Source organism: Ambystoma mexicanum, chromosome 2q (assembly GCF_040938575.1).
Source record: "Ambystoma mexicanum isolate Mex_15411 chromosome 2q, UKY_AmexF1_1, whole genome shotgun sequence".
Taxonomy (NCBI): domain Eukaryota; kingdom Metazoa; phylum Chordata; class Amphibia; order Caudata; family Ambystomatidae; genus Ambystoma; species Ambystoma mexicanum.
The window spans coordinates 896013908-896031943 of NC_090924.1; positions in this window are offsets into that span (position 1 = coordinate 896013908).

The window sequence follows — 18036 nt, forward strand, 5'->3', positions numbered from 1 at the left end:
CTGAGACTTCAAATTGTACTACGAAACGGTCCTACATGTGCTTAAGTGCTAATCCCCCATCTACGAAATAGAAAAGATCTACAATGGGTCCAATTAGACAACGATAATTTAGCCCCGGCCACGGTCTCAGAGTAGTTATGGGTTTCAAGACCCAAGCTTCTGCGAAGACTCTGAGACCACCCCATACTCGGTACCATATGGGATATATGGAAGGAAGGGATGGACATAGTAGGGTTCACAACCTGCCCCACTCCCTTAAGTCACTTATGGGCCCTGGGAATTCGCAAAGAGATTCCGGACCACCCCAGATACCAAGCATGGTTCGATGCAGGCCTGGAGAGGGTCGGACAGCTGTGGAGAGGTGGGGTATTCTTGACAGTCCCGGAACTAGAGGAAGCACTCCAATTGAACCCAACCTCGGTCTTCCTATACTTGTGGCTCAATGGTGTATTGTCTAGAGCAGACTGGAGGTTAAAAATCAAAGGGAACTTACACCGTTTGAGAAACTCCTTGACTCAGTGGCTGAAACTAAGGGTCTGATTACACACATGTACCGTGCACTATTTGAAACCGGCTCGAGGACAATCTCAAAACTCAAGCACAGGTGGGAATTAGACTTTGGAAGAGAATTCGATCAACGCACAGGGATGAGGATATGTAAAACGCCCTCACGTGTTTCGATTGCCGCACAGTATAAAATGCATGCTATTAAATTATTGCATAGGTGGCAATACGACGCCTACAGACTATCCAAAATGTTTCAGACTACAAGTCCGATGTGCTGGTGGGAGTGTGGGACTAGAGCCAATTACTGGCACGTGTGGTGGGAATGTCCTAGGATGCAGGTGTACTGGAGTGAAGCTCTGGGCGGGATTAAGCAGATTGATGGAATTTTGAGAGAAGCAACACCTCTTGTAATGTTTAGTCTGGAGGAAGGAGATGATGAGGTGTTGAGTGTGGGTGGGATTTGGGCTCCCTTGTTGCTTGCGGCACGAGCCTGCCTGGTGATCCGGTGGAAAGCACAACAGCTCCCCTCTAAAAAAGAGTGGATCGGAGTAGCATCAAATATATGTACGATGGAACGAATCACTGCTGCCCTCCACGAAAGGTCAGCCCAACACGAGGTATTGTGGAACGACTTTACTGATATGTACGCCCCTGACCCTGCAAGGAACCCCAAATTAATCTATCAATGGGTGTAGACTAAACCAGTGAGATTCTTCAGTAAAAGTGCATAATGACAGCCCAGTATTCTGTGAAATGCCCAGCTAAGAACTTTGAGACTCCGGGTATTGTTGAACATGTAGAACAAACCAGAAAGATGGCCCCACACTGAGTGGGTCTGTATATTAATATGCTTTTCAAATGTGCTGACGACCTGTCCTGGGCAGGGGGAAGGGGGCGGGGGGTGGTGATTGCTCTATTGATGTTGGCACAGTATCAACCAAAAACAATATGGGCTCAGTTTCGAAAAGTGATATTAACTTGATGCTGAAACCAAATGTATGTCATTTATTTATTTATTTATTCTGTTGCATGAAAAACCAATAAAATCAAATAAAAAGATAAGGTAAAACAGTTCTAAAAAGACAGTTGGGGAGAAAGAAAGAAGCGAAAGAAAAAGACTTACCTGGAGGGTTGCTGCCTTGAGCGGCCCTCCAGGGACAACATCCTGAAAATGACACCAGGTGGCATCTGGGGAGAGCCCCCCAGTGACTAAACCGGGGGGGCCGAGCTGCTAGTGCCACGGGTAACTCAGCCGCCCCGCGGCTGTGGAGCTGTTGGCCCGCCCAGGGCTGTTGCCATGGGGATGCCTCCTGACCATAAGATGGCCGTGGGTGCAGCAGTGATCATGGTGGCGTACCCACAACATCAGGGACGCTGCCTGAATCAAAGATGGTAGCTTGGGCCGTGTACTGATGGGGCAGCAGCTTTGCTAACGGGACCACCCTGAAGATTCTAAAGCATGCCATGGATTTGGTGGTGAAAGTGGGTGGGCTCCCCAGCCAATGGGGCACACCCTGAAGATTCTGAAGCTCTGTGGTGTGCAGCGGGGACAACGGATGGCTCTCCCAGCCAATGGGGCCTATCCAGAAGACAGCACAATACCACAGGGCATGGCAGTGATAATGGGCAGACCCCCACTCACACAGAGGGCCACCCAAGACAATTGAAAGAGCCCTGCCTTCAGCCAGCTTTGCAGCAAGCACAGAACCAGCGCCACTAAGGACAGACCCAGGAAGGTACTGTGAAGGGGGTGACTGACTACAACATTAACCCCATTGTGACATAGTGTTTTATGTAGTATATATGTTGCTAGTCAATGTATTATACGACATGCGTTAGCGGCCATGTAGTTATGGTTAAGTTGCTCAACTCATAGGAAGAGCACTTTTGGGTGGCTTATAACTTCACTCCCCCTGGACGAATCCTCACCAAACTTTGCAAAAAAAGTATATGGCAAGTTTGTTGAGGTTTCGTCAAGGGGGGGCAAAGTTATAGGGGAGCCCAGATTTTTTTTTTATCCATAGACTGAATGGAAAAAAATGTTGCTCATGCCTACAGCACAAACGGCTGGATGGATTGTCACCAAATCTGCGGCAGGAGCAGCACCTTGATCCCAAAAATGTGATTTAGTAAATTTGGTGAAAATCCATTCTGTAGTTTTTTTAAAAACAGACAAAATATAGGTGCAAAAAAAATTGTGATATCTGGCTCTGATCTATGGAATAATTTTCCTGTTCACTCTGCGGACAGGACTCTGATTGGTCCCGTGGGCCACGTGATGTCCGCGAACATACAACGTGCCTACTGATTGGCTGGTCAGAAGCGTCATGTGTGTCATATTTTCCCAAAACTTTTTTATCCGCAGGTATTCTCAGATAGTGCACTGCAAACAGGGCTGGAAAACATGTTTTGGGGCATCTGGTGTTGGGAAGAGGGGCTGGAAAGGGTGGGGAAGTGAAAGATGGTTCATATGATGTATTTGTTTAGGTGGAAGAAGACTGTGTTGTGTCTGCTGCAGTCCGCGAACAACGCAGCAGTTCGCGGGTAGGACCTCAGGTGACCAGCTTATCTGGTAACTGCAGGCAGGCTTCATTAGGGTAAGGGAGTGGACTGTAGATGATATGAGGATGTTTGTATAGGCTGTATTATGCTGTGGTGCTTGTGGCAAGCCCCGCCATGCACCCAAGAGTCTGCCCACTGGTTGCAAGCACTGCAATAGTATGTGTAGAGAAGTGCACAGGGCCTCAGGCGGCTGGCTTATTGCACCCAAGAGTCTGCCCACTGGTTGCAAGTACTGCAATAGTATGTGTACAGAAGTGGACAGGGTGTGTGGCAACTGGCTTATTGGATTGCCCGAGGGTTGTGGCCACTGGACGGATTCTTGGGTGCATGGCTGTATTATGCTGTGGTAATTGTGGCCACCTACTAGTATCTTGGGTGCACCCAAGTGTCTGCCAACTCATTGCAAGTACTGTAATAGTATGTGTAGTGAAGTGCAGAGGGCTTCAGCCGGCTGGCTTATTGCACCAAAGAGTCTGCCCACTGGTTGCAAGTACTGCTAAAGTATGTGTACACAAGTGGACAGGGAAGGAACACAGTTTTAATAAAAATTATGTCTTTTTCTATAATACAAATATTTTTCTTAATGATATAGCTTTTGTGTGTTACACCTTTCCTTCCCATTAAAATGTGAATTTGAACTGTTTTCTTCTATACTATAAAATATTGTCTTGGGGTCCCCAGACAGTGAAAACAGTAGGTTTATGTAATGGACCTTGCTGTGGGGATTGTTTTTGTTTTGATTTGACCTCATTTGTACTGCCACAAGTGGACAGGGCCTCAGGCAGCTGGATAATGTGTGTGAGTTGTAGCCACTGGGCAGATTGTTGGGTGCATGGCTGTATTATGCTGTGGTGATTGTGGCCAGCTACTAGACTCTTGGGTGCATGGCCGGAAGTCTGCCCACTGGCTGCAAGTAGTGTAATAGTATGTGTACAGAAGTGGACAGGGTGTGTGGCAGGTGGCTTATTGGACTGCCCCAAGATTCTTGGGTTTATGATAGTCTGTGCAGTGGGTGCAAGTAATGTAATAGTATATGAACTGAAGTGGACAGGGCCTCAGGTGGCTGCTTAATGTGTGTGGGTTGTGGCCACTGTGCAGGTTCTTGGGTGCTTGGATGTATTATGCTGTATTGGTTTTGGGCAGTCACTAGAGTCTTGGGTGCATGACCGAAGGCCATGCACCCAAGAGTCTGCCCACTGGCTAGAAGTACTGTAATAGTACGTGTACAGAAGTGGACAGGGTTTGTGGCAGCTGGTTTATTGGACTGTCCCTAGATTCTTGGGTGTATGAGAGTCTGTGAAGTGGGTGCAAGCAATGTAATAGTATGTGAACTGAAGTGGGCAGGGTCTCAGGTGGCTGCCTTATGTGTGTGGGTTGTGGCCACTGGGCAGAGTTTTAGGTGGTTGGCCCTATTATGCTGCAGTGGTTGTGGCCAGGCCCCAGAATCTTGGGTGCATGGTCATCCAAAGAGTCCAGGGCCTGGCCACAACCACTGCAACATAATACGGCCATGCACCCAAGAATGTAACACTGGCATATGAATTGCACAAACATGTGTATATAAATGCATTTTGCTGATTACAAAGAAGCATGACATCAATCAGTGTATGTATTGTTAAGGCACTGTACACCTTTTTAGTACTCAGTGATAGAATACCATTGAAGTCGCAATAGCAGATTTGAATATTGTGGCACTGTGGGCACATATTTTCTTTGTTGCATGTGGAAATGCAGGAGAAATCTTTCTTTCATGGTCTGTGATTAAAATAAAACATAACATGTTAGGGGATGTACTTCATAATGTTGTATTGTACTCAATTTCAGACATTCATGTACTTTGTGGACCCTCATAATTAGTGCATTACAAGTACCATGCTTCAAACAAGTGTACTGTGCAATGTGCTCAGTTCCTGTGTGTATTTTCATAATCATTGGGTCTGTGGGAAATAAAATCTATGCAGGATTTTAAAAAAACCTTCTACATTCATTTGATGTTATGTGGCACAGTCTTTCATTGACGCGTGCAGTACTTACAGGAATGTTTTAGGTGCACATCTTTGTGGTCTTGGTGATATAAGCACTGTTGCAGTAGGAGGAATTGAAATGGTGTATGTGTTTTGCTTTTTGGAAGTGGTGGTGCTATGGTTGCAGTAAGATACCAGTTGGCGTATTCTAACTGTTTATCTGTTTCCTCTTTTTAACAGTATTTGTTTATGTTTGATTGCTGTTGGTGTTTTCTAAGTACTGTACTATTGCAAAATAATATTGCAGTATTTTGGGGGCAGTTAGGTACCTGTTGGCTTATTATAACTCTTGGTAGTTTGAAAGATGTTGAGGGTATGTTCTGTAGTACTTTCATTGCTAAAGGTTGATTTTAGCAGTTTCACCGCTGGAAGTAACAATGTACTACTGAGGGTGTACTAAGATGCCAGTTGATGTATTCTGGTTGTTGATACTTAATAAGTCTTGAAGGGTTTCCTCAGAATAACTTTCATTTTTGCTGGTGGATTTTAAATTGTGGAGCAATGGGAAGTAATATTGCAGTATTATAGTTGCAGGTAGATACCAGTTGGCATATTCTGTTTACAGGGTATGTTTTCAAGCACCTTAGTTTTTGTTGGCAGATTTCCATTTTTCACTATTGCCAAGTGCCACTGCAGTATTATGGGCGTAGTTACATGCAGTTGCGTATTTTGTTGCAGTTGTATGGGCATAGTTAGACAGCGGTTGCCTTATTCTAACAGTTGGTCATTATACAGGTCATTGAAGACAGTTTGTAGACCCTCATCTTCAGTACTATGGGTGAAACAATATTAGTGTGTGTTTTCCACAATTGTTGTTTCTGTGCCTATAATAATTGGGTCGTGGGGGAAAAAAACTGTATAGCAGTGTAACTGATGTGCTCATGGGACCGTTGTTGTACGCTAAATTGTTCCAGTTTCTCAGGGCGGAAGGTTATTGTTTGTTTGCATTTACATATCTGTTGGGTATTTCCACAGTAGGCTATGCTACTTTTGTACACCAGTGAGTACATTTTGGTTTCAAGAATATTAAGTAGGCATTGGCAAGATTTGCTGGTAATCTCTGCTTCAGAGTAATGGAAGTATCATTGCATTCAAACCACTCACATTTCTTTTTAATGTATGCAGTATAGTGACATGCTGACATGCAGTGGTTGTGACACCCGTGTGGTAGATTGTGCCTAGTGTTGTGAAGGTTTTCTTGGCAAGTGATACTTGCCCGTGTCTGAAGCTAGTAAGTTTGCAGTTGTTTTTGGTACCATCTGCATTATATCATAAACGCATTACTATTACATATTGGTTATGTGAGTTTATCTGTAAGATGGAAAGATTGTCTGAATTGTTTGCATTTGGTACCAGCTGCTGAAAAGGGATGGATTCACAGTTAGGTATAGATACATACACAAAGCGCAACAAAGCAACTTGTTTGTGCGCAACATGGCTGCAGAGAGTGCATGCATGTTTACACATGTATGAAATCTGGAAGATTTCATTTATAGGTATGTTTTTGTTTTCCAGTACTTGCAGTAAGTACATTAGAAATTCTTGTGGATATTCATGTATGTTTATAGTGAATCTGCCATTCCCGCCTTATTCCTGAGACACTGTACGTGTTGTCAGGATTGTTTGTTGCATTTCTATGAAGTAGTAGCATTTGCAAACACAACTGGTCTGTGCCGTTTAAGTAAATGTTGTCAATAATTGGTGACAATTGGAATAGAACATTGATTGCTACATTTACATAGCAATTTACACCAGTTGTGTTGGAAAATTTGAATGGACCAGACAGTTCTGTGTCCGAGTCATTTGATGGAAGTCCACTTGCTTTTTTTGAAGAGGAACTTTTCTTTGCGTACTTGGGTTTGCATTTGCCTTTTCACTACATCCTTCTGTGGTTGTGCTAATTGATGGAGTAGCAGCTGGTTTTAGTTTCTTTGGTGGTGCTGTTGGGAGATCATTTATAAGTTGTGTTTGCACTAGTTTTCTTTTACCAAGTTATCCTTTTTGAGTAACAGGGTACATTTTGAGATGGGGTGTGTAGAGTGCACGTAGTCTGTTGTATTCTACGATGCAAGGAATGTCAGCCTTGAATTTGCTTGCATCGAAATTGACAAGAAATAGTCCTTCAAGTATACGTAGGTATGACAGTGCTACGTAGCTCAATCCTTCTTTAAAGACTGTGATGCCAATGTAAATCAGTGCTTGATCTAGGATTAGACCTTATGATTTATGAATAGTGACTGCATATGCAAGAGACAGAGAAAACCCTTCTCTGTGTACATACATGTCTTTGAAAAGAAGGAATCGGGCTGTTGAGCATCCTATTCTTTCAACTTCTGAAAGTTTGGCAAAGTAGATGTTGACAAACTGAACGCTGTTGTCACGTGGGTATGTCTGGAAGACAACAACTGTACAAAGTGTTCCATTAACTAAACCTTTCTTCACATCAAGGTTATGCTTTAGCATTACTTTTTAGTTTGAACACAATGTTAACATTTTCTCCAAACCAGCTGTGTTGGAGATCGAGTGTTCTAAGCTGCTTAGTAGTGCCGTTGCTTGTTGACACATAGGCACTGTCATACTGTGCACATCCAGTTTGTCTGTGGCGTAAAATTGCACAATTTGCTTGCAATTCTTTTTTCAACATTGTTTCATTGAATTGTGCAAGCACACCAATCTGAATGCTTTTCAAAATGTTAGCATAAGTGAGGTCTGCAGACTGACACATGTTTGGAGTTTGTTCTTTGTATTGTAAATGTTGCCAGAGATTTACATTTCTGATGCTGCCAAGTGTTTTATGGCACAGTTTGTGTCCTAAGGTGTTAAAAATAGGTTCACTGGTGTTAATTGAAGAAGATCTCCGAAAACAATAACGTGTTTTCCTCCAAACAGTTCTTTGTAGGTCATTTAAAGGACCTCTTGAAATCTGAGGTGAATCAAAGCCAACATTAGCTTGGAGACCATGCTCACCTCATCTATTAAGAGCATTTTCATGTGTTTCAAAATTCTACGTAGCTCCACAGTAGCTTCTGGTGAAGGTTTGTAGTAGTCTCATTTGTTTTGGTGTTCTACTGGAAGGAGTAGCAATCGGTGTAAAGTAATACCACCTATGTTGCAGGCAGCTAAACCTGTGGGGGCAGTTATAACAGCTGAAAGCTTGTTGTTTTTCAATTGTTGGAGGAAGTTGCTGATGATTTTTAATAAGAATGTTTTGCTTGAACCAGCTTCACCACTTACATTCAGGAGTTTAGGTTTATAGTTTTGACAGGTGCAAGTTTTAGTTTCATGCTGCACACCATTTTCAGTTTCTTTAGTTGCTTCCAGGAAAATTATACTCTGTTCATCATTCAGCTGTGATTTCAGAACAGCAAAGTTTTCATCAGATTCATGATACTGACACGTGTTGTTTTCTACTTCAGTCATGGCTAGTTCTGCCTCATTTATTATGATTGGCTGTCCAAGTGGTTCTTGACTTCCTGTAAGAGAAGGTTGACTGCTCTCTGGAGTGTCTACATTTAGTGGTGCTTGAAGTTCTTTCACTTGTTGGAGTTCATTGTCCAACATGTTTTTGTACTGTTTGAAATGTATATCTGTTATAGTGCTTTCACTCGCATTGAAAGCATCTTCATAGGAGGCACGGGTGTTCAATAAATCTTCTTCTTTTCTCCATAGTTTAAAAAGTTGCAGTAGGGACATGTAGTAAAGTTCTCTATGTTGAAGAGTTTTAAATGATAGCTTCATATGATTAATGAGGCTGAATTTGGTAAGTTTAACCATGCTTCCCTCACAACTGTTGACCATGTATTTACCTTTTTCCTCATCTGATTTAATATTATTTTTGTATGAGAAGTTTTGGGCTATGTGGTATAGACACATGGTTTCCAAAGCAGTGCTCCTGTTTGGGTAGTATGTGCCCAATAACTTGTTTTCAAAATGTCCTGGCTGTTGGGATTATTTTTGGCTATTGTTTCTATTTCTTGGTACGGTTTGAGAACTCTTTTTCTGGCTGCAGCAGGACCAAGGCTTAGCCAGACTATGCTTTCAGATTTCCTATATAAGGCTAGTCTGGTTAAACAGTCTGCAGCTTCATAGCAAACACATTCTCTATGGGAGAGCATTTTTATGCCAAAGCTGTATAATATTTGTGACAGTGTTTTGTCAGATATGTCAATATTTCGATATGTCGGGATGACGATATGTCATCCCAGAGGTCTTTCAGCTTGTTTTCTCAGCTTTGGTTGAGTAGGCTGTGACATATCGTACAACTGCAGTGGAATTGTATGTAATGTACTGCACATCTATGTTTGCATTCCACAGGAGGGCAATGATTGCATTGTAGTCATTGATGTACTTTGATGCTTCACTTCTTTTAATGCAGTATGTGTTCTTAGGCGATTTGCCTTTTACACTGTGTCTAAAAGAAGACATGAAGCTGTTTACTTGTCCTTTTGCTGAAACTGGTCTAGGGAAACCAAAGCGGCATTTGGTGTAGTATTTGCCTTTGTTTTTATATCTGCATCGACAATACCTGCCACATTTTTGTCTTTGAAACTGTAAAATGTGTGCATGTAGCTCACTATGTGCGCTTTCTGAAGGGATTTTGCAAGTGACATATTTGTGAATGAACTGCAAAACAGTGGCATCACTGTCCTGACCAAATTTAGGAGCATCTTTAATCCACAAAAGCATGTAGATGTGTGGTGCTCCTCTGGATTGATAATCCTTTCTCCAAAAGAAGTGTTACACTTCTCAGAGGGGAGTAATTGTTCTATTACAGATGAAGTGCAGCATGGCAATAAAGCAGTGATGGAAGTACTTTGACACATTTACAGGGAGAGCAGAGTTCTCCTGGTGTATTCATGTCTATCCCTGCTTTGTTTTTGTTTGCTATGTGTAGAAAATTGTGCAAGTTTTCCTATGCATACTCTGCACAACTTAAAGTGACAAACCATGTGGGTGGGCCAAGGTTGCGTAGCATACACCATACATCTGCATGATGTCGGAACCAGTATTCTTTTGTACCATGCATGTTTGCCAGAGATATGTAAAACTTGACTGTAAAACTTCATCTTTCTCTTGCACCTTTTGAAGTAACTTTGTAGCAGACATGTTTAAAAAATTGGAACCTGTTTTCAATGTGTGTGCAACTTCCGTAACATAGATTTGCTAGTTCACTTTGAAACAAGAGGTGGAATATGTACTCAATGTTTTGTCTGAATCTGGGGTCTTCAGAATACATTCGTGAAGAGCGGTGTTCTAATGCTGTTATTTGTGTACATCTTTCATCATACCTTCCACCTTTTCCGGTAGGAAAGTGTAGAGGAAAGGCCCGTGCTTTTACACCTTTTTCCCATATGCTGATTGGAGATCCTTTGGCTTGCTGCATTTGATATGTTTCTAGTGCATTGCATATTGTGTCTTTCGAGTGCAGTGGGTGAATTGTGTAGTGGTCTCAAATATTGGATTCTGTAGTAGGATCTAGAAGTTCAAATTGGCCAGTTGATGTGGAATCCTGAATTATTTTGGTGGATTCTCTCAGGTTTTTTTCATTGCTTATTTCTTTGCAGTATTCATTGGTCTCTTTAAGATATTGCAGGGCTGCTCTAACTTCGTTAAGTCTACTAGTTGCTGCCAAATATCTTTGTCTTTTGTAGGTACACCATTCACTAGGATAATCAAAGATTGATCTATTGACTGTTGCACTCCCAGAGTGTCTACATTTTCTTTACAATCTAATGGCAAATAAACTACTTTGCCATGAATGCCTTTCAATAATTCAGAAGGAGGCAATTTGGCTGTTTTCGGTTGAAGGAGTGTTATCGCTTGAAATGGGTGTACTGTTTGGATTACAATGTTCTCATACAAATTAAGCAGTTGGAGTGGTTTTGGAAGTGGGAATATTTCCAAGTTATTAGTGATAGCCTGTAACGGCATTTGGTTATTATCAAGCTTTGCAGTGCAGTATGTGCAAAGTATTGAGGGGTTAGACATTTCGTATTTGTTTTCTGCTATAAGGTAGAGAGCTAAATGGAACCATTGGGATTCCTCATTGTCTGCTATTTTGTATGCTATATCTGCAATTTTGGTGCTCTTGGAATACAAAGTTCTGTGACAACTGTCATGATGCCTACCCCTGGGGAACCAGACCAGGCCCAGCAACCCCGGAAGCAGGCACCAAGTTGTTTTGAGCAAACCCAAAAACCCCTGTTAGGGGCTGTTTGGGTGCGGTCCTGGCACCTATGGCGCCAGGCTCATATGAAGAGTCAGTCCTTGGGCCATAGGCGCCAGGCTCATAGAGTAAACTTACCTGGTGCAGACCATGCTGCAGAGCTCCAAGCCAAATGAAGCTTGGAAGGGACTATTTTACCTAGGGACTATTTTTTACTTGGGTGGGGCTGGGGAAGAATACTCACCTGGGACTACTTTGGAGGCTATTTAAACCACGCCCGAAAAGCAGCACACGCTTCGCATTATTCTGCATCCAGCAGCGTAACGCTCACCGTGTCTGCAAGCCTGCATCCAGTCTTCTGCCACGCCCGCCTCGAGTCTGCAGCTCCTAGAAAAAGGGAGGAACAGAAGGAGAAAGGTTAGAATAAGAGAAAACCTTCGATCCTTACCTGGATTCCGGATCCACCGCACCTTCAAACTGGAAGAAAGAAGAAGCATTTACGTGCGCCGCCTCACCTGCTGCAGCGCCGCGCTGAACTCACCGGCCCTCGGAGCATCCTCACGATCCACCGCATCCTTCTGCACGTTTCGCCGCATTCTGGCACATAAGGGGAACACAAGAACAGCAAAGGTGAGCCAAGGAAATAAACAGAGGCAATAGTAACTACCCCCATAGACTTACCTGATTACTGACGGGGGTACTATTCCTCTTCACGGGTTGGCGCAGTCTTCATTGCATCCTCACCGCACCCCGGCCCCTAAGGGGAACAAAAGGACGACAAGGTGAGACAACAGGACAATAAGGGAAACTCTTCTCACTGCAATAGACTTACCTAATTTTACCGCCGGAGGCATAATTCCTCGAACTTCATATTTTCTCGCCACACCTGAATAAGGGAACAGGCAGCTTACATTCTGGCCTTATTTTATTGAACTGTGTAGGATAAGCCAAATCCTTACCTGAACTTCGTCAGCTACCACGAGGAACTCTTCGTTGGTGTCAAGCTGCAAACTGCAAGGAATCGGACAAGAGTGAAAGTCAGACATGTGAACTCTTACGAACTACATATTTTTTGGAGTCATTATTGTTCTGGAACTCACCGATTCCTTCGAGCCAGTGAAGCAACTGGTTATCAATGCGCCCCTGCGCTCAATGCAGGATGGAGAGCTCATCTTTTCAGACCATCAGGTGAGACTATAGGATTGGACATCAAAGGTGATCTGTGGGGAGAACATCGGTGGTGTGGGGAATTTACACTCGACTCCACGGGTGGTTAATTCCCTTTCTCCATTTGCAGAAGGATATTCCTACAGGCCAAGCAAATGAAGCTAGGTGGGCCAGTCCAGTCCGTCATCTCGGCCCTACGCGTCACATTGGTGGAGACCGCAGCTGTCCAGTTCAGATCGACGCCTCTGTGGGAGCCAGGTTAGCGTAACACAACATAGACATACTTGGTTTGGTACTTCAGCAGATGTACTTTGCTATTTCTTTTTTGTATGTGTGTAACAGAAGGTTGACATCCGCAAGGTTGTCGATACTCTCTTCTAAAGTTACTGGATTTTGTAAGTGCACTTCACTTCCAAAATATTTGCTTTGGATGAGGTGCACAGCCATTTGCAGACTGTACGGATTGGTTTGGTGCAACGGAGAGTTGATCGTAAGTTTGCTGGGGATACTCTTTCAATCAGCTTTTCTTCTGCCATAATGGTACTGTCTACCTTTTTATACCCTCAGCCACTGCTATGTATGGCAATTGGGTTTCTTTGCTCTTGTTTGTATGCCTCTTCATTGAAATATGGCTCTGTGCTGGTTGTTTGAATCCACTCACCTGCAGAGAGGTTTTCAAAGTTATCTATGTTGATGTTGTGTATGTTGTGAAGTACTTTTTGTAGTTTACTAATTCATTTTGTTAGTGTTTTCATTCTGTTTCAAATTAATATAAAAAAAAATGTCCTTTTGAAGAGCATTGCACTGTCTATGAGAGCTTCCAGGATCAGTTTTCTGCGGAAAGTTTGAAGGGGTGAGCGTGATTTCTCCCCCGTTTTTTTAAGGTTCTTAAGAACTCTAAGGTGGAACATTTTTTGTAAAATTCATTTTTTGGAATGCTTACCTGTGGCTGTGTTAACATTGGTAGGTGCAGTGTTAGCACTACTGGTAGTTGCATTCTTCTTAATACATTTCTTTTTAGTTTTACATTTTGGAAGAGGGGTTATACTTTTTTCCTGCTACATGGTTCCGTTTTGCTCAGTGACTGTATTAGCTATTTTGTTCGCAAAAGTCTGCTAGAGGTGGATGGCTATTTTGCAAGCTTTGAGTTTTATCTGCTCTATTTCTGCATTTTTTTCTATGGAGTTGCCTTTTGATAAGCATTCTGTTGTGTCTGGTGGAGAGAAAAGCAAAGTGTGGGTTTGGAAGTTGTGCAACGTATTTGTGTGCACTGTGTATGAGAGTTTGACTATGAGGGTAGGCATACATAGAGGGGTGTGTGATTGTGTAAAGGGCTGTTATTTTCGTTTGGGAAGGATGTAGGGTTATGCGTGTGTGTTTCTGTGTGAAAGGTTTGCATCAGTGTGTGTGACAGTGTGCTGTGCCTGAAGAAGTAAGGATATTACGAAGTTTTCACAAAACTATTGGGTATTCCCAGACTGGTGTTCAGATGACAATACAAAGCGTGGACCTGCTAAGGTGCAATGAGTAAAAGTGAATCAACTGCTGTTGGGATGGATAGAAATTTCTAGGGTACAATACTCCAACACTGCACCGTCTCAGTAACAGGCAGAACACTATTACAGTACTTCACTTACTTTGTTGGATGTGAAGTGTAGGTTTCTTCTGGGTTTTATCTTCCACTGGAGATGTCACTGGGTTTCAAGAAGCTGCTCTTCACTGCAATTGCGAAAGAAGGAAGTTAGTGGGTATGTGTGATAATGGCACAGTGATTTCACTAGGAGAACACATTATTTAAGATTGTAGCAGGATTTGTTGGCAGGAAGAGTTAGTATGTGTGTTCCATTGTACGGCACTGCATAGGAATGGGGACTTGGGAGCATCTGCATTGTTGCTATGGGGGCACTGTTGTATTGATAAGTGTGCCCTATGGGGCTGCACCTTTGCAAGTGTGTGAATTGTTGTTGTACTACTTGCTTTGGAAATGGAGTAGTGCAAGTTCTCGTAGTGTGAGAAAAAAGCTCAGAAAGAGGTACAGATTAGAAAGAAGAATGTTACCGTGTGTGGATTTTTATTAACTTTCCCACACATAGATGCTTGCTACATGAGTGCAGAAATTCTTTCCTGTTCTTTCATTTATTTATCCAAATGTACGTATGCACATGCCATGCTTTCCTAACCTACATTCAGTTTCCCTTTTCTGTGTGCATTCCAGGCATTTGACATAGGATCTGGCACTTGAACCTGCTATGCAAATGTTCCCAATGTGTTTTTACAAAACAAATCACAGAGAGTGTTGCTTAAATTGAAATATGTGGTTTGCAGCTGTTATGCAAGCGGGCAGTAAAAGAAAACCTTGAAAGCACACAGCATTGTAAGTAACTGTCACTTGATGTCAGGAGATGGGACAAATAAGAGTATGATTATTGACTAGGTTATGCAGGGTAAGTGGGAGGTACCCTTTTCACATGCATTCAATCTATGTACTTGCTATGCTTTGGTAATATACATGCAGTTTTCGTTTTCTGTGTGCATTACAAAATATATGCATACCTGTAGTTTGTGTTGATGAATGTAGATGTGGATGAATCTAGAAGTGGAAATCTTGGAGAGTTTTACAGTTCTTTTGGATGCAGGTATTTGTATTTGTATTTGTAGTATGTTACAACAGTAACAGTGTTTGAGAATCACAGGAGAGCTGTACTCTGAGTGTTGTACAGGACATCTGCAGTGTTGGACTGTGTTGACAGAGTTAGATGTAGAGATCTTGGATGTGATTGGTGGATGGGCGTGTGACTGCGTAACAGTAGCCAATGAGAGAGTGTTGCAAAGAGTCAAGTGGAAAGGGAAGAAGGGCTCCATGAACACTGCAGTAGTTTGCGGATAGCACGTGCCATATCCGTGGCTTGTCAGCATGCCTGGCATAGAAATGGGACTGTGGGGATTAGCCAATCAGGTGTTCAGGGTGTGCTTTGCAGGAAGGAAGGGAAATACTTGTTTCCATTGCTCTGTTGGTTGTGTATTGAAGATATCTGGAGTTCATGTATGGATAGTGGGAAATTCCTTTGTAAGTTATCTGGAGAGGTATGAAAAGGCAAGAGGTGTTTCTGCTGATCTCGGTTTTCCAGGCCTGCAGGCTTTGTGGTACAGTCAGCATGGCTGCAATTTGCAGGCACTGCTTGCTCGTTGCAGAAACATGGCTGCGTTTTGTAGTCCTGATGTTTTGGTTTTACACTGTGGAGGAGAGCATTTGGGCTACATCAGTGCTCCAAGTTTGGTTCATGTACTGAAGTTGTTGGTTGAAGAACTGATGCTGCTTTTCCCTTCTGCAAAGGTGTTTTTTTTCTGAAATAACACCTAGAGCGCAATGGAACAACCCCAATGTATTTAATCCCCAGCAAAATGTTGGAAGGTGCCTTGTTAATAGAGGCATGGGTAATGTTTTGTGACATGCTGAGATGTCTGTTTTCTCCAATTACAACATTGACTCTCTTAGTGTGCACTATTTCACTCCAGATGGCGTTTCGTTGTCCATTCTTGGAAATGCTTGTTTTTTCTGCAATCTAAGGAATGCTTTGCAGAGGTTGAGGTAAGGCAGTGAGGAGGAAAAGAAGAGAAAAAACCCCAAAAAATAGAAAACAAAAGGTGCTTGTTTAGTAGCACCTAAAAAAGGCTATTTTCAGAGCCACAACAATAGAGGAAATCTCCTACCCTGGGTTAGATTTCTCTCCCCACCCCCTTGATTTGGCCAATTTATCCGTGAACACTGCGGTAGTTCACAGATCGAATGTGCCACATCTGGGGCGCTTTTAAGGATGGCAGGCATGGAAATGGGACTGTGGAGGCCAGGGGATTGGTCAATAAGGTTCCCTGGGTGTGGTATGCAAGGATAGAGTGTGGCAGAGGCTCTGTTTGCTGGGAGGAGTGATGAGTATGGCTATAGCTGTGTCTTTCAGGAGGCAGTGTGTCTGGAGTTTGGGGACTCTTACATACATTAGTTCTCAGGTGTATGCAGAGCCCTGTGGAGTGGCTGCACATCTTGGATTCCCTCATGTGAATGTGCACTGGTATGGAGTATGTGGCATGAAGTGGCTGGATTTGCTTCCCCTTTGTGCCACTCTGGTGACGCAGGATCATCTAGCCATTATTATTGTTCATTGTGGAAGGAACAGTTTAGGCCATGTTACTGGAAGCTCTCTGCAGTTTGCCATGAAGGAGGCACTTGGAAAAGTCATGGACATGTTTCCAAACTCTCGAGTAATTTTTTCGCGCATTGCCCAGAGACAGATGTCGCTGTGCTCTTCATCATTTGGTCCGCAGATGTAGTCAGCCAGGCTCAATTTCAACCAGGCTGTTTGTACATTTTTACTAGATGTTGCTATGTCTTCCTTCCACAATGAAAACATTACATTTCGTTACACCAACATTTTCTGCAGAGATGGCGTCCATCTTACTGATGCTGGCAATCACTGTTTTTTGCGCATTATCGAAAACGCTTTGCAGCCGTACTTGCAAGCAGAGCAAGCATTTGTGTACTAGGTGGTGTCCAGACATTTGGTCGACTGAAAACTGGTCAAAAGACATTTGGTCGACGCAATTTGGTCGAAAACCAAATGGTCGAATTTGTTTTTTATTTATATATATATATTTTTCGGTTTTTCGTTTTTTTTGAAAAAAAAGGGTTTTTTAGAAAAAAAAGGGGGTGAGGGGGACCCCCCCAAAAAACAAAAAAGGGGTGAAAATAAAAAAACAAAAAAATTCGACCATTTGGTTTTCGACCAAATTGGTTCGACCATTTGTCCAGTCGACCAATTTTTTTTCGACCAAATGTCTGGTAACCGTACTAGGTGTTGGCCACTTCAAAACTTCCAAGAACACTAAAAAACAAAAAGGCTCTTTTCAGAGCCACCACTTTCTCCCAGAACAGAAGGCAATGGTTTACATGCTGCCACCCCCTGCATGCTTTGGACCGCGCTGTCAGCGGACTTCACAGACTGCGCAGGGGCCTGCACCATTTCATTGTCACTGCTATTTTTAAACTGTGAAAGGTGGCTCTGAAAAGAATCGTTTAAAAAATATTTTTGTGTTTTGTGATTTTGGGGATTTTTTTAAATATGACACACAAGGGAGGGAGGGGTGGGAGGGTAGGGAAGGGGCACCAACCACAGGGATAAGAAGGGGCAGTAGGAGATAGGAAGATGTTGGGTGAGCTTCAATGAGGTAGGAGGCACTTTCCTTTGTGGTCCCGGACCGCAGCCTCGAAACCACTCCAGAACTGCTCACCTCTGCAGAGTACCACATCGCAGTACACACAACACAGTGACCTTTGAAAGGTAAGGGTCTACTGCGGTGCGTATGGCCTGCGAGGGATCTGCTTCCCCATAGGAGTGTCCCTTGTGGTGGCAGGAGCAGATGTCGAGGCTGCTGCAGTGGAACTCAACCTACTAACCTGGTCGAAGAGGATGACCCTCCGAACTGCTGCTTTGTGGTTGGATCTCAGGTGTCGCTGCATGGAGGCAGTGCCATAACTATACAGCTCAGGTTTGCTGTGACTGAGAATCATGTGGCAGTCATTGCAGCAAAGCTTGGCTGCTTGTGCCTTGGCTACCC